We start from the raw sequence: 21,071 nt of genomic DNA, 5'->3' as shown, positions 1-21,071 counted from the left end.
GACATCGTCCATCTTGTGCGGCCCCGCCGGTGAGGGAGGGCGGGCAGGCGCCGGGCGGCCGGCGGGGCCGAGGCGGGGGCGGTCGGCCCTTGGGCGCAGCGCAGGGTCTCGCCGGGCGGCTGGAAATCGCCAAAATTCCTCTGGTGTTCGGGGCGATCGGGTGTGCGCCGCTCCCCGCGGTGTAACGGGGCACGGAGGCTCGGGCGCTGGCGGCCTGGAGAGCATGGAGGTACCGGGAGAGCGGGGCGTGAGGGCGGGGAGGGCCGGGCGAGGGCCAGCCTTCCCCTGCCCCACTTCTCTGTCCCAGGCAGGGGTTTGGGCAGGGGGGGTTTGGGCAGGGGGGACGAGCCAGGCCGTGGGGACAGCCTGGTGTTCTCAGCACAAGCCACGACGGGGCAACGCGCTGGTCCATCCTCATCCTCCCGGCCTGTCTCTGACCACTTCATCTCTGAGGTGGTTTCTTGCACTTCCTTCAGTCGCTTGAAAGAGGCAGTTTAAAGAGAAACTCTTCTCCGTGCAGGGAAACTTTTGCGTTTAGGTACTTCTCGTTAATTAGCCCCTTTTGCCTGCCATATTTGAGCTGCGGGTGGTTTTCGTGCAGGGGTTTTTGTGCCGCAGCCGGAGGGCTGGGGTTTGGGCGATACCGACCGACACAGAACTGGAATTGGTGCTTGGGTTTTTGCTTTGCACACAACTTGGAAAGAGCTGCAAACAGGAAGGGCAAACTATGAAGCCTCCGTATTTTTTTTCCTCTTCAGTAGCTTAACAGGGAGATAATATTTCTTAAAATAGTCATTTGACTTGAAAACGCCTGTCTGCCTTTGGAGTATCGTATCGGCACTCTGTAATTTCTGTTGCTTTTGCATTTCTGTCTGAGTGGTAGTATTCCTCGGCGTAAAAAGAGACACCAGGCTATTTGAAGAGCTGAGGAAAGCGGCTGCGGAGCGGAGCGTGGCTGCCTGCCGTCAGATGTTTCACTGGTGGGAGCTTTGTCATTGCTTTTTCTGACTGAAACGGTCCGTCATTAACTCTCTCTGGTGCTAGCGGAGCCCTGGGATTCTGCAAGGGCTTTAACGTGGAAATTCGTGAAACTTCTGGGCAGTAACAGAGGAAGCTGTGGAGAAACAGAAAGCAGCGCGTTAGCAGTCGAAGTCTCTGCCGTTAGCGAGAAGTTATCTCAAATGAGGCAACTTATGGGGAGGTTCTAGATGGAGCTCCCTTGCCTTTGTGATATCTGCGCCTCTTTTAATTTATAGAAGCGGTGGAGTTCACCATGTCCCCAAGTATGAAACGCTGTCTGATTATTCTGACATCATTATCACGTTGCTATAGTGACTTCATTACGCTGGGAATGCCGTGCTCACATCCTGTTGCTATGGAAAAGATCAGAGTAATAAATAAAAACATTTAATGTTCTGTTCATCGTTGTGGCAGAAAAAAACGGCATTGATTTTTTTTGGCGTGATTGCCCGAAGACTGACAACACACTCCAGCACAAGTTTTTGATGCCGAGTTAGAAACGGGGCAGTTGTCACTGGCAGCTTTCAGCAGATTGTCCCTTCCTCCTCCCTCTTGTCCTGGGCAGCAGAAGTTGTGAAATCCTAGTTTTGGACACGAGAACGAGTATGTCGTTCTTCAAGGTGGAGTCGACAGGAAGCGCTGCGCTCGCATACGCTGCTGCTAAAAATAAGCTGTTTTCATGCGCAGTGTTTTCTACGCCCCAGGAGGAGAGGAGTGTGTGTGCTCTGTCGCGCTAAGATCAGCCACGGAAAAGTGAGTTGCTCTTCTTAAAAGTCGATACTTCCTATGGCCTTTTTAACCACGGGAGAGTGTGTGTCCGGAGGGTGTAGTTGGGCCGCTCAAGGGGCTGTGTGTGGTGTGAAGGAACCTTGATGGCACCCAGTGGGACCAAGTGGTGGTGGCAGAGCCGAGAGCCGCCGCTGTGGGGACGGGCAGGAAGCAGAGCTGGGGCTCTGTCATCACGTGTCCAGGCTCTGGTGTGGCCCTTTTCAGGGTAAGTAGCTTTGCTGAAGATTTTAAGAGGACTCTGTGCCAAACGGACTAAACTACAAGCACAGTGTAATTCCAGTGACACGTTAATGCTTTTATTTGGAGACTCGTGTTTACGCAGTTTATCAAAATGGTTTACCTTTGAAACCATAAGCTGCAAATACAGTCATAGCCTGTTTGTGATATATTTTGTGGCCCTTCATCCAGTCCAAGGACTGGTCTTAAAAAAATCGAGCTGTAATTAGATAGCAGTAGTGTAATGTGGACATAGTCTACAGTAGTGTAACATGTGGATGTACTCTAACATAAAAGTTTTAGTTGTATATTGAATCATAGTCTTAGGCATAAACAACTCTAAACATTTGTTTGTTCTATACGTTGCAGTGGTTTTGTACTGTGCACGTGCCCAGTGTGCTCTGTGGCACTTTGAACTTGTACTCAGTGTTCAGAGAATAGATTGCTTCTGTGCAACTTCACAGCGACTTCAAAAAAATCATCTTAAAGAGAAATCCTAATATTCTGTAGTTGTATATTGAATCATAGTCTTAGGCATAAACAACTCTAAACATTTGTTTGTTCTATAGTTGCAGTGGTTTTGTACTGTGCACGTGCCCAGTGTGCTCTGTGGCACTTTGAACTTGTACTCAGTGTTCAGAGAATAGATTGCTTCTGTGCAACTTCACAGCGACTTCAAAAAAATCATCTTAAAGAGAAATCCTGATATTCTGAGAACAGGGACGTGTCATCGGTTTATACAAGAGAAAAGGAAGTGAATCTTTTGAATGGACATAAAATTCAAATCTTTACATTTTGGATTTGAAAAGTTTTTCACTTGTAGCTGAAGTTCAGAGCTGCCCTTGCTCTGGTGTTACTTGTGACCTCTCTGGAAGCAGCTGAGGAGAGTGTGGCTGGGCTCGGGCTGCCGGGGATCCGGATCAAAATTTCTTTGAGGATAATATGGGAGACTTCCTATTTTACTGTGTTCTGTTCACTTCTGATGAGCCAGATTAATGTTAAACGTCAAACACTTCTGGTAGCTTTGTGTGTTCAATTCTGTGGAAGCAGATTCAAGAGAGACCTTTTTAAAACTTGGTCAAGTCCTGGGGTTGTGTTTGAATTTTATTTTTTTTTGGCCTTGATTTGAGGTGGGTTTTGTTTGGTTTGTTTTTTAAAGAGGAGATAGTGGGGATGGTGGTTAGAGTACAGCCTGAATTCGTTTTACACTGAGCTCTGAAGTAGTTACTGATTTGCTTTTACTCTTTTATTTAAAAGGTAATAGGAAATTAAACAGAATTTTAATGAAAGCATCTTCTTAAAGGGTTGCTCATAAATCCCAGTGTCAATTTTTACTTGGGTGTTTGTGTTTGCACTTTGCAAAAGCTTCTGATCCTGGAAACATGACACCTAATGGCCAGGATAAGTAAGGATGTTAGAAAGTTGGGAAGAAAAGTTAATCTTGAAGAGCTGTCCTGTTTGGTCCAGTCTGTCTTGTTCAGACGCTAAAACTTGTGTGGGGTGTTTTGTGTTATTTGCTGCGGTTCTGAAGCCTGGTGTCAGCCAGGATTTGAGATTATTCGGGTTCCTAGACTGCTCTCTGCTTATAAATTAATGCCCTAAAAAGTGCACATCTCAAACAGGTTTCTCCTTGGATTTTACCCTAGGATCAGGAGTGTGGAGAGGATAAAGGAGGCCAAAGCTGCAGGTTGGAAGGAGACTGCAGCTGTATTCACCCATGGCCTGGTGTTCCCCCGGAGTGATTCTCTGCAAAACAAGCCTGTATCATAAGAAGTGATGTAGACTCCTTAGATGCATCTAGTTTTTTCCTTTCTCCTTTAGATTTCTTGAGTTATACTTAAACAAGCTCTGCAGAATGTATGGTTGCTGCTGATTCATAAAATAGACAAGATCTTAGCATAAGTGCTGGTTTTCCTTGCCATGCCCTTGGTTTTTTAAAAATGCAAATAATATGCTTTTTAGGGTTTAGTTAGTAAACCTGGCATTCAGCACAGCGTTTCATCCAGCAATGTAAAATGTTTAGGAGGAATCTGGTTATAGTATATAAAAAATGGTGGTTTATTTGTATTTCGTAGATTATCACTAGGACTGAAAGCATCTACAAGAGTAAATTAAATGGCTTTAATGTGAGCTCTGGGGCTGCAGCCGAGTGTGCTTTGAGTTGATTTGCTTTTGCTCAGGTGTCCGAGCAGGCTGTGAAGAAGCATCCTCCAAGGTCAGCATGGATTTACTGTGGCTGACAGTCCCGAGAGGGCAGAGCAGGTAGTAGATAGTGTCTTCCATGTGCAAAAAAAGTGATTTTTCAAGTGATGTGTAAAGTAGTTGTTTCGTGCCTGTTAAGACCAGTGTACCCTGTGTTGTTAGAAGAAGAGGAAATTGAGAATGCTTGATTTCCATGTGCAAAAAAAGTGATTTTTCAAGTTATATGTGATGTGATAAGTAGTTGTTTCGTGCCTGTTAAGACCAGTGTTGTTAGAAGAAGAAAAAATTGAGAATGCTTGACGAAAGCTGCTGGTGGATGAGGCAGGTATGTTCTGGAAACTCGTGGTGGGAGTTTGGTTTTACCCCAGCACCCTCAGACGTCTCGATGAGCACGTGGCCCTGCCTGTTGCTCAGAGCCTGTCGTGTTGTGTCTCTTGGTAGGGTGAGATGCAGGGGGATCTCCAGCAGTCAGAGCTTCAGGCTCTGGTTTCATGGTCACCAAATGCAGTTTCATTTTCCCCCTTGCTCTGATATTTGCGCTTTTAGATGTTGAGGTCAGTTGGGGAGTTTCGTTAGCTGGAAACTGAGCTAGTCCCGAAAAATATAGATGTAGTTTTGAGCCAGATCACTTCTTGCTGTGACTCACGGTGTGGTTGTGCAAGCACCAGCGCTGGTCAAGGGAAGGAGTTGCAAAGAGAACAAGAAACTGCAGTTCCTGCCTGTGTCTGACTTAGGGCTGTGTCTCTCTGTCACTCTTGTGCTGGGACTGCAGCAGAGGTGACGTGGTGGCTTCTGCTTTCCCTGCTGCATCTGGAGAGAACATGACCTGCCGCTTCTCTGGAGGGTGGATAAGTAGGGGAATGTTTGCTCTCCATCCTCAGTGGTAACAAAGTGTTATTTGCAAGGAACAGCCTGCATTTGTGGGAGTTTCTATCACGCTGCATTTCTATTGCAACAAATTCAAGGTCTTCACTGCTTGTTTTTCGGTTGAAGCTGCTTCTTGTGTTGGTGACTTTAAAGACATCACCTGTGAGTTGGGTTTACATGTTGGCTGGTACCATCCGCAGAGAATTGGCTCATTATCAGAAGATACCCATGCTTTCCTGTGATGATGATAATTTTGTTGATTATTGCATATTTTCTGAACTCCTTTCTGAGGAAAGGGGGGAGCGGGGAGAAGCTGAGCAGACCCTGGTGACAGTGGAGCATCAGTCAGGAGAGCAGGTCCCTGCTCAGCTGCTGGTACCCAGTATTGATGCTGGAGCACCTTGTTCTGGTGCTGGAGCTGTGGATGCCATTTCACTTCCAGGTTTGATATGAAATGAGTTTTGATCTCCAGAGCTCTGAACAGGACAGAGAGTGGTTACTGAGAGATTGCTTCTCCCCTTGCAAATACTGCAATAATTAAGGTTGTATAAAGTAGTCCGTTTAATGGTATTAAGATGAAGAGGCTGTGGGAAGATGGGTGGTGTTCAAGGAGGAGGCACTGAGTGTTACATTCCTAATCAGAAATGGTGTGTTTAAACTGAAATTGCATTAATCTACTGTGGGAAGATCCTCCGAGGTGTGTGTGGAAAGAAATGGGACACCCTGATTTTGATCACTCATCGTTTTGGGGTTTCTAACCCCTCTATATTTTCAGGTTGTGCTCTCAGCACTGTGACAATCAGTGCCTCTAGTTAAAGGTGAGATTTAAAACTGTTCTTTCTGTTTCTCCATGACCATAGTGCCCAGAGCATGGCAGAGGACTTTCTTCTCCCAACCTGGGCTGCTGGAGCAGGCAGGGGAGCTCTGCACCGATCCGAACGCGGCCACACGGAGCCGGTGTTTTGATGTGTGTTGTGTTGTTGATGTGTGTTGGTGGTGTGTGTTCCTGCTGCGCTGCGAGCGCTCCGGCAGGGCCTGGGTGGTGTGTTGGGAAATACCGGCTCTACCTGCACAGGCGCTTCCCTGGGCACAGCTGGAGTGGCTTGACATGAACCCCAGGGAAAGAGCATATTTAATTTTTTCTGATTGAGAAATCCCGGGGCTGACAAAAGCAGACCTGAGTATGTTTTGAAAACTGCTGTTTGTTTTCTTTTGATGAACAAAGTCCTTCATCTGGGGGGAAAGTCTGACCCTCCACCGTGCTTTTGTAATGGAGGAACATGCTCTAGCTCTAGGCAATCCTGCTTCAGCAGGGGAGTTGGACTAGATGATCTCTATGGTCCCTTCCAACTCTAAAATTCAGTGAAATTCAGTGAAAACAGGAGGTAACACACAGGAAAAAAAGGAAGCCTTGGGGCTGCTTACAGCCCAGGGCTGCAGGTGGTGGCCGTGGCTTTCTCACCCTTTTTGCTTTGTTTGACTGAAAATACGAAGGGCCGGGCAGTAGCAGTCCTGTTGAGCAGGTGGCCTGAGTCATTACGGCTTGTTATTTATTTTGAATATTGATAAGAAGGAAAATATTTAAATCCATCTGGGGCCCTGAAACAAGAGCACTGGCTATATCCACAGCAGTGGTTGTGTTATGGCTGAAACTTATCATTATTAATTGTTTAAATGAGGCAGTCAAAAGTATATGCTGGCCTGGTGCTTCCTATGCTCCGTAAGGAGTAGGATGAGCATTTCTGCAATAGGTAATTTTCACCCTGTCAAAAGTTACTGGGGAAAAAAACTGCTTTTTGGAAATGTTGTGCATCTGGTAGCACACCTCATGTTTGTCAGTGGGTTGTGTTGTTTCACTGCTGCTGCCAGAGCAGGAAAACAGGCAGTGGCTTTTCACTGGAGAGGGGCTGGAACTGCAAACTCCAGGCTGGCTGGAATGTTTGGGGTTTTTTTTTTTCTTTTTTTTTTGTTGTTGAAATATTTGTTGGATTCAGCGATGTTGTGTTCTGGAGTGTTCTAATACTGCAAAAATTTGAATTTGTCATATTTAAATCAGGGTAGTGCGTGTGAACTCATAGCTATGAAATCTGCTCTTTAAAAAGATCTGAGCATCTGTGGCTGGAGCTGGCTGTGGCTGGAGCTGCGAGCGCTCCCCGCGTCTACAAGTTAAGACCTCGATTAGTTTTTGTCCAAATGAACGATCTCTGTGGAATCGGGCATCTCTCACACTTTTAACACATCAGCTGGAAACAGCCCCTCACTCTGGAAAGCACCAAGTATGTGGGAGGAGCAGTTCAGCTGGATGTATTGGTTGCAGTCCCTTTTATGTTGCTTTTTATGTAATACTCTTTTTCTCTAATGCAAATAAACTTGGAAGTTGTAGGGAGGGGCTGCTGAGAAGAGGAAGACTTTCATTACAGACAGCTGACATGCAGAATAATATCTTTTTATATGCCACTTACCACGTGATAGTTTAAAGTAACTCATAGTTCACTGGGTAAGGTTATTTCTGGCGCAATTCTCCTTTTTGCATAAGTAGTGCCATTCCAGCACATCTTGCTTTGCCCTGAGAACTGCTGTGTTGGTAGGTGCTGGGTAACCGTTACCGGGCCTGAAGAACAGAAATCTGCATGGATTTATGAAATAAATACAGGGGAAGATAAAATAAATTTAGCCAATTGTTGCTTTCTGCTTTGGATTATAACACTAATTGTAGTTGAAAATAACATTAAGATTAAAGATACAGACTGCAACAGTTCAGACAGCATTTCTTATGAAATATTCATGCATTTAGGGCTTTTTAACTCACCGGATCACTTATAACGTCACGGGCATTAGAGTGTTATTACGTCTTTGTCTTGTTTGACGAATACGCTGCATTGGCACGTTAGTCTCTAGAATGCACTCAAATTCAGAATAAAGCTTTTGCAGGAATCTCGTTTAAAATGATCAAACAGATGTTTTAATGCTGCAGGGCACTTACCTCCGTGGTGGGATTCCGAGAAAGTGGGTCTTTTTCTTTATTCTGTAATTTCAGTACTTTGTAGCCTCTATCTGTTGAATGAGCTGTTTGCTCTGAACCCTCCTCCCAAACACAATACCGAGTACCACTGAATTTAGCCAGAGCAGGCGGTAGCTGAGCGTGCCATTAGCAGGTGTCAGAAAAACTAAGTCCTGTTTAGAGAGCTGAGAGGCTGACACCTCTTTTATTCTCCTTTTCATGCCAAGTTCATGTTAACTGCATCTGTATGGGCAGAAGTTTCAAAAAGTTCCTAAATATGTTTTAGAACCGGAGGGGATATTGCCCGTGCGTTTGTGCGGCTGATGTGTTTGGAGATTTACTTAGAAAAAGCAGTTGAATGGGAGTTTTAGCGTGGATGGAAGGGTGTGCTAACTGAAATGGAAAGCACAGAAATTGCGAATAACGGCAATTAACATTCAAATTAAGTGCGGTATGTTCTCAGGTCTTGCTCAGAGTCAGAACTGACTGTCTCAAGGCCGTATGCTGAACAAATTTGCATACTAATATGGGAGAGATTTTTTTTCCTATTGCCTTATGTCTTATCATTTCAAAGACACAAAAAAAAAAAGACTCTTTGTTCCTGTTCGAATACTGTTGGTGAAGCAGAGGGGAAGAGCTGGCTGATGCCAGTGGTGCTCATCAATAGCTGCTGGAGGATGTGTCCTCCCTTGTGAGTTAAACATAGTGTCTCTTCTGGGAGCAGGACTCCAACTGCCCGTGGTTTTTTCTGTTGTTGTTGTTTAAAGACAGCTGTATAATAATCTATTTTGGTTGTAATCAAGCTTGACCTATAAATACTGAAATGGCTCATATAAAACTGATTTAAACTATCAGAGCTATTTCCTTTAGGGGTTAGTGTCACCTTTTATTTTCCATAAAGGAAATTCCAGGATGAATTGTCAAAGTAGTTTTGCCCTTTTAAGCCCAGCAGATTCAGGAGGATTTAAAAACTTCTGGAAAGACCCGGTGCAGAGGCCAGATCTGCCAGCGGTTCGGTTCTCCTCCCTCCTGGCCTGAAAGCTCTCGCTGTGATGCCCTTCAGGCTCCAGCACTGAAGTGTTAATAACGTTTTTGAATATTCCTTTGGTTAAAATCTTCACATAGAAGAAAATTTCATTTTTGTTGTAAAAGAAAATTCAGTTCCCATCTGCCCCCAGGTTCCAGGAAGCAGCATCAAGGGACTTAACTGGCTACTGAAGGATTAAGTACCATATTGAATAACTCCATTTCTTTATAAAAAGTAATTAAACTATTACTTTTTCCTCTATTTTATGTCAATTCTGTGCATTAACTTAACGGTATTCGTGTTAAGCCCTAAAATTTGCCTTGAAAACATTTCGAGGGGTGCAGTTCTGCTCTGCAGTGCTAAGGTCCATCCATCGGTGACTGTATTTAGGTACTCATTACATGGATACTCATTGCTGTAGGGATTTTATTTAAACAGATAAACAATGTAGTATTAATAAGTGGCCATATGGTAAGTGGGGCATTTCATTCAAAAAATCATTGTTAAAAGAGGCGTTTAATTAGCTGCAGTTGCGTGGGAACGGGGGGTGCTTTGGTTGCTGGTGGCTGACGCATTAAAGAGGAAAGTATTTTCTAAGGCAGTGAAAATCTCTAGGCTGCATATGTAAACCTGACCTTTCGATAGGTCTGCGTGGTCAAATCCGGTGTATACACACCAACTGATTATTGCAGCTTTGCCAGTAGGATTTAAAGAATCTTAATATTTTCTGGAATTTGTAAGTTAGCCCAGTCTCCTGGAAAGCCGGGCAGTGTCCACGCTCACAGACGACGCATTTTTAGAGGCTTAATAATAGTCTTAAAATTTATCACTGAGGGATAGAAATACATTTGAAAAGCACTTTAAACCACTACACTTTTTTCACGGAGTTTCAAAGAAACCTGAATCGGGAGGAAGCTGTATTGGTTTCTCCATCAAAGGTGTGGAGCTGGAGACCCAGTAAGGACCAGCTGGATTCCAGCCCCCAGTCTGGGCTTTGTGACCAGTGCCTGGGCCTTGTTACTGCAGAAGTAAAACAATTAAAGTGCAAGCTGAAATTGCAGCGACAATCTACCTACCTCATGTCACTTATTTACTCTAATTATATAAACCAGGAAGAACATAGTTAAGAACGTTGCCAAGCTACTATCAGCACAACAAATTATTCTTACCAAGTATAATGTAGTTGGTGTTTTGCTACGACTGAGCCTCCTAGAGTCTGTCAGGAATTTAATCTGTATTGAAAAAGGTCAGAACATATTTTTTTTTCTGTGAAAGAAAGTGAAAAAACCCAAAACTTTATAGGGCTTAAAACTCAGTGGCAAGTTGTGGCTGTGGTAGACGACAGATGGAGGAAGTCCCATAAATGGCTCCTGTGTCTCATGTTTGTGCCCTTTAACATTTACATGTTTTGCTGGCGAGGAAGGGGGAAAGGAAATGTTTTTCTTTTCTTCTTCTGAAAAAGCTGCTGAGAACTCCTCTGGTTTGTGTAAAGCCCTCTGCCAAAAGTACTCGGGTAGCTCTAGGTGAGGAGAAGAGCCCGAGCGGGGCCGTGCCATGGCTCGGGAGGACCCCAGCTCTGCCACCCGGCCACCAGCTGGGCCCGTCACTGGCGGTTGGTTGCCATAATGTGGCTACACAGAATCACAGAATTATCTAGGCTGGAAGAGACCCTCGGGATCATCGAGTCCAGCCATCCACCCTACTCTAAAGTTCTCCCCTACACCATATCCCCCAACACCACATCTAAACGGTTCTTAAACACAGCCAGGGATGGGGACTCAACCACCTCCCTGGGCAGCCTGTTCCAATGCCCGACCACTCTCTCTGTGAAAAATTCTTTCCTAATGTCCAGTCTAAACCTACCCTGGTGCAACTTGAACCCATTACCCCTTGTCCTATCATCTGTAACTTGAGAGAAGTGACCGACCCCGGCCTCTCTACACCCTCCTTTCAGGGAGTTGTAGAGAGCAATAAGGTCTCCCCTCAGTCTCCTCTTCCCCAGACTGAACACCCCCAGCTCCCTCAGCCTCTCCTCACAAGACTTACTCTCCAGACCCCTCACCAGCTTCGTTGCCCTTCTCTGGACCCGCTCCAGCACCTCAATGTCTTTCTTGTGGTGGGGGGCCCAAAACTGGACACAGCACTCGAGGTGGGGCCTCACCAGTGCCGATTACCGGGGGATGATCACCTCTCGGGTCCTAAAATACTTCCTATGAAGCTGTTTTATACCCGTAATTGAGAAAAGCCTGTTTTCTCCTAAATCTGCACCGTTCAGGTGGATGTCTTCCCTGCTGTTTGCCGTTTGGTGCTCATTAGTATTGAGTTGGCTGCAGCCCGTCCCACGGGGACGCTGCCAACTGCAGCCGGTGACGTCGCGCCCGGGCTAATTTGGGGATGCAGAGCCTGCTGGGCTGTGAGCTTTGCTTCTGCCTTCCTCTGCCCGGCTTTGTCCGGCTGGCACGCGTCCCTCGCAGCTTTCTGCAAATGCAGATCAATTGGACAAAACAGAAATTAGCCGTTTCGGGATGGCAGGCTTCGGCTGCCCAAAGCGCCCGGCCCGTGCCCGTGCAGGGCCTCTGTCCTGCAGCAGTGTGAGCTGGGGATGTGGGCACTCGCTTCCACTGGAGTTACCATTAGGATATTTAAAATTGCAAGTTCAGTGTGAAGCCGGGCAGCTGGCTGCAGGGGAGATAGACAGGCTGAGGGAGCTGGGATTGTTCAGCCTGGAGAAGAGGAGGCTCCGGGGAGACCTTATAGCAGCCTTTCAATACCTGAAGGGTGCCCATAGAAGAGCTGGGGAGGGACTCTTTGCCAGGAAGGGTAATGACAGGACAAGGGGAAACGGTTTTAAATTGGAAGAAAAAAGATTCAGATTAGATCTCAGGAAGAAATTCTTTACTATGAGGGTGGTGAGACACTGGAACAGGTTGCCCAGGGAAGTTGTGGCTGCCCCATCCCTGGAGGGGTTCAAGGCCAGGCTGGATGGGGCCTTGAGCAACCTGGTCTGGTGGGAGGTGTCCCTGCCCAGGGCAGGGGGGTTGGAACTCGATGATCTTTGAGGTCCCTTCCAACCCAAACCATTCTGTGATTCTATGAGATTACAGAGCGAGGAGAGGATCAATCTCAGTATGTTTGGCTTCGCATCACTTTTTTTCAAGTTAGAGAATTACTGCTGCTTTCAAAGGAGTTTGTTTCCCGGGGGTGCTGGGGGGGTGTAGTTAATTTGCTGGGAGCTCCCCTTGGGCTCAGCGCCGGAGCCAGGAGGGACAATGCTGCTGCCCGAGGACTTTACTCTTAGCCCAGGTATTTATGGCCTCAGCCCTGCAGCTGGAACCATCCCAGTGGGGCGTGGGAGATGGGGAATTAAGCAGAAAGTGGGGGTTTGGGGGTGGTTCAGAGGAGCACACGGTCAAGACTTGAGCTTTTGAGAACGGAGGTGTGCAAGCCTTGTGTTTTTTTTCCAGTTGAACACCTCAGGTAACAGCTCGGGACAATGTAGTTTCTCTCCTGTGTTCCCAAATACCTGTTTGCTTGTTTGGGTCGTCACGAGCTCCATTTTTCATGTGTGCTTTGCGCCGTGGTGGTTTTGTTTTTATCTAGTGCTTCAAAAAGAAACAAAAAAAAGTGTATTTAGGTTTAAATTAGTGAATCGTGATCGCCTGTCACTTGGACAAGGAATGTTATTAAAACATTGCTGCCTTCTTGTTTGTAAATTTATGATTTATTGGTGAAAGTTTTCTTCTATAAATACTAGACTGTTACAATATTGAAACATTGTTACACTTGTCACTAATCTCAGTGAGTTTGGTTCATAGTTACTGGCATTTTCACCCAGTGGTGGTTCAGGATTAGATTCAATTCCCGAGTTTTATATTAGAGAATCAGGGCTCACTCAGGAGTTGCTTCAGCTTTTCACACAGCGAGGCTTCCCCAGGAGCACCTGTGGTTCCGAGGGTCCAAAATAACCTGTTTGCTAATCCTGAAGTTAACGTGAGTTTGGTTCATAGTTACTGGCATTTTCACCCAGTGGTGGTTCAGGATTAGATTCAATTTTATATTTTTATATATTTTTATAGTTTTATATTAGGGAATCAGGGCTCACTCAGGAGTTGCTTCAGCTCCTCATGCAGCGAGGCTTCCCCCAGGAGCACCTGTGGTTCCAAGGGTCCAAAATAACCTGTCAAAGGAGAAAATAGGTTGATTAGGCAGTGTAAATTCCTGCCTGCAACCAAAATGTTTTCCTTTTTTTTACAAGAAACTCTTTTTTTTTTTTTTTTGGCCTGCGTTAAATTTAAAAAAATTTAAAACAAAAGTGTGTAAATCTGGAGGGGCAGAAGCAGCGTCGATCAAAGGAGAAAATAGGTTGATTAGGCAGTGTAAATTCCTGCCTGGAACCAAAATGTTTTCCTTGTTTTTACAAGAAATAACTCTTTTTTTTTTTTGGCCTGTGTTAAATTTAGAACAAAAGCGTCTAAATCTGGAGGGGCAGAAGCAGCGTCACCCTGCCGTTGGGTTGTGACTCATGGGCAGTGGGGTTGTCCAGAGTTAGTTATACACTTGTTGCCTTCACCTGTCTTTGATTTGATGCTGAAAGCAGGCAGTGGAAATGGTAATTTCTGCCATAATGTATAGATGTGTACTATGATATAAAGTTAATATAGAAAACACATCTACTTGGGTCTTAGATATTGCAGTGATAACGAGCAACAAAATAGAGGCAGATTCTGAAGCTGGTGTGAATGGAAGTTTATCAAATTGTACTTTAAAGTCTGGTTGAATTCCTGCTTTCTGCTTGCTCTTGTCTTCTACCCTCCTCCTCTCTTTTCTCTGCCGTTGGTGGCCTCGGGCACCCGCGGGAGGTTTCTCTGTGCCCTGCAGAGAGGGAGGTGGGCAGCTTCCTGCCCTGAACCAAAAAGTTTTTCTTGTTTTTAAAAAAAATAAATTTTTTTTTTTTTTTTTTGGCCTGCGTTAAATTTAAAAAAATTTAAAACAAAAGTGTGTAAATCTGGAGGGGCAGAAGCAGCGTCGCCCTGCCGTTGGGTTGTGACTCATGGGCAGTGGGGTTGTCCAGAGTTAGTTAGACACTTGTTGCCTTCACCTGTCTTTGATTTGATGCTGAAAATTGAGGGTGAGATTTCTGCCATAACGTATAAAATATGTGTGCTATGATATAAATTAATATAGAAAACACATCTACTTGGGTCTTAGATATTGCAGTGATAACGAGCAACAAAATAGAGGCAGATTCTGAAGCTGGTGTGAATGGAAGTTTATCAAATTGTACTTTAAAGTCTGGTTGAATTCCTGCTTTCTGCTTGCTCTTGTCTTCTACCCTCCTCCTCTCTTTTCTCTGCCGTTGGTGGCCTCGGGCACCCACGGGAGGTTTCTCTGTGCCCTGCAGAGAGGGAGGTGGGCAGCCTTGGGGAAGGGACTTGGCAAGTGAGTTGATGGCAGTGATGCTTATTATTTAAGTAAATTACTTGCTAGCTAATGGGGTAAGTCTATGGTGGTGTTTGCCTCGTTACTTTTTAGGGGAGCTCTGTGTTAATTAATTGTGCAATTGGCAGACAAACACCCTTTCATTTGCGATCCCCCGTCCCTCTTCCCGACACGTTTCCGTAGCTCGCGTGTAACAATTGCGTAATTGTTGACAGCTTTGATTAATATTAGGGAAGCATTTAATGTGCTTTCAACTTCGTTGGGTAATTTAATATCTAAGAACATGGTGTATAACAAATAACTAATTAGGGAGCAGCAGGTGAGCGGGGCCGTCGCTCGGCAGTGCCGGAGCTGGGTGGCCGGAGCAGCACAGTGCCGCTGGCAATTTGCAGCCCACGTTTGGCAAGTGCTGGTCCTTGGTGGAGCCAAGGGGAGAGTCCCCGGGTCTCACGTTTCCAGCCTTCCCTGTGGTAGCTTTCTTTCTCTATGTTTTTTTTATTGTGGAGGGGATCTGCCCGTTTTAGTGTGATTTTGATCACTGTAAATCTTGCCTTCGCAGAAGCGCTGGGTTTGAGTTTGTTTTGCAAACACGGCTCTGAGTAATGAAGGGATTTTGGTGGAGCACTGAGCAATGTTGGTTTTAAAAAAAAAATAAAAAAAATAAATCCACCCCTTTTCATGGCCTAGTTTATAGTAACTTAAAAAACTGGCATGAGCAACTTTTACAAGTTCAAAATTAAACAGGTTTGTTTATAGTAGCCGTGATTCAGTATTTAACTACCAGGGTAAAAATAACCAAGACACGTGGCTGTAACGTCCCGAGGCTCTGCCCCTCTCCTGGGGAAGGTGATGCCCCTGGGGTGGCAGGGCCAGCCCGGGACGGAGGTGCTGGAGCTCACGCACACATCTGTGTGTTTCTCTCCCCGGTCTCTAAAATGCTGACAGCACGTTTCCCCTCGAAAATGTGAAATATTTTGGTTTCCGCATGTGCAGAGCAGACCGCTAGAAAAAAGGAGGTTTGGGTGATGAGCAAGCCGGCGCTCGGGAGGAGGTCAGTCTCGTTTTTCTTCCCTGAAGCCGGGGGCTCCCTGCCCCTCTCCCCTCTTTCCCTGGGACACTGTGGTGTGTTTTCTCAGGGATTGGCAAGAGGAAGACTCGGGTCGGGTTGGGAGCGCAGGTGGCTGCACCTCGCGAGGCCGTTCCACGCTGGCTCTAGAAACTGGTGCTTGTGGTTTGGGGTGTGCTCCTTCGGGGCCTCGCTTTCCTCTGTTCCTTTTCTCTCACCCTTTTTTTAAACTAGGGCTGTGCCTCGTGCTTCTTGAGTGAACACGCAGCCCGCGTTGCTGAGCTGTCATCTGTCTTCAGTCCTGTCCCTGAGGCGCTGTCAGCGCTTTTGCTAAAAATCCCAGTTTCCAGGTCTGTACAAATGGGATCCAAGCGAATGCTTGGAGCAGGAGCTGCCAGAATGAGCTCTGCTTTGCTCGAGACCAACTTTCTCTTATATTTGGGAAAATATTCGATAAGGATTATGACAGCTTCATTGTTTGTTTGTTTCTAAAACGCTTTGATTTATGTGGCTCCAAGGTGGCACATGCCCGTGGCTCTGGGGTGTTGGGTGCAGAGCTGCTAAAAAATTTAAAAAAACCAAATTGCTAGGTTTTCATTTCCACTTCCTATGATTCGAGCATTAAAAGGGGAATAATTGCTTCCCACTCTTGAGGACTGGTGAGATGCTGTGTCTCCTGTTGGGGTACACCCTTCCTTTTCTCATGCCTTGTAGGTGCTCTTCAGGCAGTGTCACACGCGTGGTGTCTGTGCTGCCCGGGTAGGGCTGGGACACTGGGACAGCCTGTCCCCCTCCGTCCCGCTGCGACGTGGGGCTGCCCAGATGGCTGGGGAAGGAGTTGGGACCGGGGCACGGCAGGGCTCTTGCGTGTGGCGATGCGGGACAGGATGCTGGTGTCGGTTCAAAGGGACCCTGATAGCATCGGGGCCTTGACGCTTCTGCTTCCTCAGCCTCCCGTGGGGCCGTGCTGCCGAGATCCTGCCGCTCAGCCGCAGAGGCCCAGCGTGGGCCCACAGGCACTGCGTGCTTCTTACAAGACAGAAACATGATGGGTTCTGTAAAATAATTTTACTTTGTAGGTGGTGCAGCAGTCCCTGGATTGCGAGCGGTTGAGTGATGGTTTCTCCCATTGGTGACCACTCACGGTTGCTGGGCTGCTCTAAACACAGCTGGCTTTCTCCTGCCTCCTTGGTAGTAGAAAGTACTATGTTTGTTCAGCCTGGAGAAGAGAAGGCTCCGGGAAGCCCTTATAGCGGCCTTTCAATATCTGAAGGGTGCCTATAGAAGAGCTGGGGAGGGACTCTTTGCCAGGAAGGGTAATGATAGGACGAGGGGAAACGGTTTTAAATTGGAAGAAAAAAGATTCAGATTAGATCTCAGGAAGAAATTTTTTACTCTGAGGGTGGTGAGACACTGGAACAGGTTGCCCAGGGAAGTTGTGGCTGCCCCATCCCTGGAGGGGTTCAAGGCCAGGCTGGATGGGGCCTTGAGCAACCTGGTCTGGTGGGAGGTGTCCCTGCCCAGGGCAGGGGGTTGGAACTCGATGATCTTTGAGGTCCCTTCCAACCCAAACCATTCTATGATTCTATGATTTTAATCTCTTAAAATGCATTGCAAACTTGATACAACCTCAAGCAGGATTAGGCTGACCTCAGTTCATCTTTTGTAAGTGCAGCTTCATGTAGAGTGTATTATGGAGAAGATGTCCAAGGAGAACATGGTGATTTGACTTAAGCAGTGCCCATCTCTCCTGTGGAAGAAAGTTGTCTTTTTTCTTGTGAGAAAAGCAAACTTGGGGGGAGGAGGAAAGAGCCTGGAGAGCACAGGAGTCTCCTGAGTGCTTGGAGATCCGTAGCAGCTGGCTTTTGGGTGAGGGTTTGATTAATCCAGTTTGTCAGAGTGGATAGAGTCTGTTAATCTGTTAAAAAGTGGCCATGCCTGTTTAAACCTACCAACTGGATGTGTGCTCAGTGGTGGAAGCCCAGCCAGTGCCCTCGGTGGTGTTCCCAGCCCCACTTTGCCCACCCTGAAACGCTCCGAGTGGGAGCTGCGGAGGAGCAGATGCTGCCGCTCAGCCCGGCTTCCTCCTCCCCTCTCGTCCAGCCGTGGCCTTCTGACTCACTTAGGACTGACTCAGTTCTTAAATATCTTTGCTGATCTGTTAGCTGTCACTTGTTCTTCAGAAACATGTTTCCCCAGGTTTCTGGGGTAACGCTTTCCCACGCTGGTGCGGTCTCGGCGTGCTGCAGGGGCGAGGGCGGCGGGCAGGGGGGTTTAAGGGAGCTGGAAAATGGGATGTGGGAGCCCGGATCCTGCTGGCTTTCAACAGGAGTTGGTCATTGAACGGTTCTTTGAAATTCCCACCCCTGGGTTAGCTGAATGGTGAACGGTCAGAAATCACAGAATCACAGAATCTTCTAGGTTGGAAGGGACCTTCAAGATCATCTTGTCCAACCGTCAACCTAACTGACAAAAGTAGACACCCACACAACAAACAAGGAGCATCATCACTAAACCAGACCTCCCAGCACTACATCAACCCGTCTTTTGAACACCTCCAGGGATGGGGCCTCAACCACCTCCCTGGGCAGCCCAGTCCAAGGGCTGAGAACCCTTTCAGTGAAAAAATTTTTCCTAATATCCAGCCTGAACCTCCCCTGGCGCAACTTGAGGCCATTTCCTCTCGTCCTGTCACCTGTGACTTGGGAGAAGAGACCGACCCCCACCTCTCTACACCCTCCTTTCAGGGAGTTGGAGAGAGCAAGAAGGTCTCCCCTCAGCCTCCTCTTCTCCAGGCTGAATAACCCCAGCTCCCTCAGCCTCTCCTCATAAGACTTATTCTCCAGAACCCTCACCAGCTTTGTCGCCCTTCTCTGGACCTGCTCCAGCACCTCAATGTCTTTTTTATGGTAGGGGGCCCAAAACTGGACACAGTACTCAAGGAGAAATGAGGAGAAGACAGCCATCAATATGTAGGGGATGAACTCCATGGTGTGGAGGTAGAAGGCATTGCTGGAGGGAAGGGAAAAAGTGAGACTTTGAAAGTGTGTGTGAACTTTCTGCAAATGCAATCCTCAAATAACAGCTACAGGGGATTGTGGACGGAAGTGGCAACTTTGCATAAAACTTGTAAAAATTGATGTAAAGAAAGCCATAGACAAGTGGTTTGGCTTGGCAGCTTGGCTGGGTCCAGCCCCTCTCCCGCCGGGCGGTGGATGCTCCGTGGCTCAGGGAACCGAGAGTCGGTGGCCGTGGGTGCTCTGTGCTCAGACTGATGCTTTGTCACCCAGTGTGACACCTTGGGTGGCTGAGCTGACACGGCTCCAGGAGCTGCACAGCACAGGGACGAGTTTTACTTCTTGCTTCTGAAAGCCACTGCAGTCCTGTATTAAGCAGAAATGTAAACTTTATGGTTGTGAGCTTGATTTTTACTTTTTAACCTGAGGAAGTTCAATTTTGTCTCTTCTTCCTATGGTTTGCCGTAACTGCAAGTCCAGTCTGTAAAGGATTTTTAATGACATACTCAAGTAGAAATTGTGTTTTGCCACTGGCTTCCACCCGGCCCCCTGCAATCCTTTACTGTCATACACACAAGGTTAAACTGTGCCAGAGTTCTTGTTTACAAGGTAATTTGGTTCCAGTATTCAGAAATTGCATAGAGCTCCACTGATAAAGCAAAGGGCAAGTTCTTGTGAGAGGTGTGTTTTGGTTTAAAACCATAAAGAGAAGATTTGACACTTGCATACACTGTCATTTGAAAAATGAATAAAATGATTAATTCTTTTTTTTTCTTTTTTTTTCTTTCAGTCCCTTACAGGGAGCCTGGAAAAACCTTCCGTAGGGCTGCTAACACTGATGAGAGATCTTTTATGCCAAGGTATGATTTTTTTAATGTTCTCAGTGTATTTCAAATGAAATTGCCAACTGTGAAAACATTGGCAGTTGGGGAAGTTGGAGAACTGATAAGTGCGTGATGCATTGTTTAAAATCAAAAGTTGCCTGAATCTTGTTACCTGTGGTGGGGAAGAGAAACCCTGAAGTTTTGTGTTCTGCCTTTCCTGATGTCCTCTGCTGTTACACAAAACACAAACCTATGAGTACAGTCCACAGTTTTTCAGGCTGAGTTAAGAATGTGTCTGCTTTGATTGTTATTTTTTTTTTAAGGCTTCGTTATCGTCTTACTGAGCGGAGATTGTGTCATCAGTCACGGCCAACATTTCACCAAGTTATGCAAAGCCATCGGGTCATGTGCTCGTACCGGTCCTCCGGTATTTCTTTTTTATCAGAAACTGATAGAAATTGCCTTCTTCAGATGTACAGACCTGTACTCGGGTGTTTGCATTCCACAGGCTGCACCTCACATCTTGGCCTGAAGTTCTTGCACCCACTCTCTTTCAGCGCTGTCTTCACTTATCTTCTTTGTTTATGCTTCTCTCTCCCCATCATCCGAATTATAAACTTGATGAGCTGGTGAAACTTTTCTAAGAGGAGCAGCTAATTTTTGTGGCAGGGTTATCTCCTGAAGGGCTTGGTCGTTCTCCCCCCACTGCCTCTGCCCGGCTCCTTCCGCTGCTTGGGAAATACCCTGAAAGTTTCACTGCTCTGAGCCCTCGTTCAGCCACGTGGTTGCAACGGGGCGGGAGGTGGTTGGTGCAGTTAAAGATGCAGGTGAGCTGGGGAAAGCTGGGCTCTATGGATATGGGGGTGAGATGGGGAAAGCTGGGCTCTGTAAAGATGCAGGTGAGCTGGGGAAAGCTGGGCAGAGATGGAGGTGAACTGGGGAAAGCTGGGCTCTATGGAGATGGGGGTGAGCTGGGGAAAGCTGGGCTCTATGGAGATGGAGGTGAGCTGGGGAAAGCTGGGCTCTATGAAGATGTGGGCAAGCTGGGGAAAGCTGGGCTCTGTAAAGATGGGGGTGAGCTGGGGAAAGCTGGGCTCTGTAAAGATGGGGGTGAGCTGGGGAAAGCTGGGCTCTATGAAGATGCGGGTGCTCAGAGCCATGTTTCAGGTTACAGCTTCATCTGCCTTTGCAGATATCCACCTGCCCATCCCTCAGAGATCCTTCTGCCGTCCCGCCCGCCCTGCCTTTCTTTTTTGTGTACTTAAACAGATATCCTGCATCTTTTCTTCACATCTCCATCAGTTCACAGGGGAGGGCTCTTCACGCTTCCTTCAGGAAGGAGCTGAGCGGTTTGGGGCTGACGCTGAGTCTGCATTTCTGTCATTTCCCAGGCAGTGTTGTGACAGCAGCAGCAGCAAAGAGATGCTGCTGTTAAAGAATAAAGAAAAGAAGAGATTAATCCGGAGGCGTCAGGTGTTTTGCAGCTTAGAAGCAAAGTTTGCTCACTCTTGTAGCTGGAACTGAACCCCACTGATTTGTCACTGTACTGAAGTGGCCGTGCAGGTGCTGGGTGGGTTGGAGGGGCCCTGCTGCCCGGGGCAGG

At 46.8% G+C, this 21,071-nt stretch overlaps 1 protein-coding gene across 2 annotated transcripts in view; it reads left to right on the top strand.

Moving 5' to 3' along the window:
* The first annotated feature begins 77 nt into the window (after positions 1 to 77).
* The window catches only part of RAP1A (RAP1A, member of RAS oncogene family), a 39,124-nt gene continuing 18,130 nt past the window's right edge, over positions 78 to 21,071 (top strand). Inside the window, exons 1-2 of one of the 2 annotated variants that reach the window (XM_014948535.1) lie at positions 78 to 229; positions 19,435 to 19,504. The gene's annotated coding sequence lies outside the window, so the exon portion shown is untranslated. Of the gene's footprint in view, positions 230 to 1,725; positions 1,774 to 19,434; positions 19,505 to 21,071 lie in introns of those variants that run through there. The other variant, XM_014948536.1, reaches the window with a different exon arrangement.

Source organism: Calidris pugnax, unplaced genomic scaffold (genome assembly GCF_001431845.1).
Source record: "Calidris pugnax isolate Ruff unplaced genomic scaffold, ASM143184v1 scaffold91, whole genome shotgun sequence".
Classification (NCBI taxonomy): Eukaryota; Metazoa; Chordata; class Aves; order Charadriiformes; family Scolopacidae; genus Calidris; species Calidris pugnax.
The sequence above is the reverse complement of the archived record's forward strand: the minus strand, read 5'-3'. Positions and strand labels throughout refer to the sequence as shown.